This window comes from Lactuca virosa, chromosome 5 (genome assembly GCF_052849685.1).
Source record: "Lactuca virosa cultivar CGN04683 chromosome 5, Lactuca_virosa_CGN04683_v6, whole genome shotgun sequence".
NCBI lineage: Eukaryota > Viridiplantae > Streptophyta > Magnoliopsida > Asterales > Asteraceae > Lactuca > Lactuca virosa.
The window spans coordinates 140,087,648-140,089,018 of NC_136430.1; positions in this window are offsets into that span (position 1 = coordinate 140,087,648).

Sequence of the window (1,371 nt, forward strand, 5' to 3'; positions counted from 1 at the left end):
TACTAAACCCCTATCTTAGCTAGATTCAACTCAAGGCCCAATCCAAAGGCCCAAAAGTTAAACTATGACTTGTCACTTCCCAATCAGCCAACTATTCTGTCCATACTTGCAACCTGAAACACAAATGCTAATACTACCAAAACATTGAAACTGCCCAAAACAGCACGCTGTCACATGGTTGCTTTCCAAAATCTACTGAGGCCTTCCTGATCTCAATTCGTCCGACAATCATCTAAAACACCGGGTTCCAACCCGATTACGGAGCCAAAAGGCTCACACGCAGTTGCTCCATGCGACTCTTGAACGAGATCCTACTCTGGAACTAGTTGCCACTAATTATCATGCCACTGCGACTCTAACAACCTCCTGATCCAACCGATCGGATCCATGAGTCGAATCCCGTCGTTACCAAATCCACAGCTAAAATCGATTGCTACATGACCAATGGTAGCCTTACATCACAAACAACCTTAAGCAATACATTGATTCCTTGATCTCATAACTGTAGTGACGTTCCTACAGTCTTATCACTGGCTTACCCAGGTCTAATCTCTCTGGTGAAATCCATAGACCAATCCGTGGATTTCCATATCCTCACTGCTACACCCGAACTGGTGGGTACTACTGTCCCTTCCGCATCCTAACAAAGCGCCCATGTTATCTGCCAACCTAGTGAATGATGCGGCTACACCCACAGACTTACATCACTCTAGCATTATCTGCTAACCTTGTGAATGCTACGGCTACACCCGCAGACTTACAACAGTTCTCACACTATCTGCCAACCTGGTGAATGCTAAGGCTACACTCGCAGACTTATAACACTTCTATCACTATTTGCTGCTAGTGAATGCTACCACTACCCCCGTAGTCTTACAACACTTTCCATACTACTTGATCTCTAGTGAATGGTACAGCTACCCCCGCAGTCTTACAACACTTTCCCTACCGGTCGAACACGCACTCGACCTAACACACAACTGAACTTGAGTCCTAACTGGAGCTCTAACCTGATTCCCGAAACCTGCTGTCTGAGAGTCTCGAAGGCTGCCTACTGCTCAGGCCCCCAACGAAAGGCCACCGACTTCTTCGTCATTCAGTTCAAACGAACCGCAATCTTGGAGGAGTCCTGTATAAATCTCCGATAATAACCCGCTAGACCCAGGAAACTTCGAATATCAGTTGGAGACCTCGGAATCTCCCACTGCATCACGGCCTCTATCTTGACCGGGTTGACCAGAATACCCTTCTAGTTGACAAGGTGCCCGAGAGATTGCACCTTGCCCAACCAGAACTCATATTTGGAGAACTTTACAAAAAGTCTCTCCCCCACTTAGATTCGACTAAGTCTTCACGGTACGTGAGAATTGA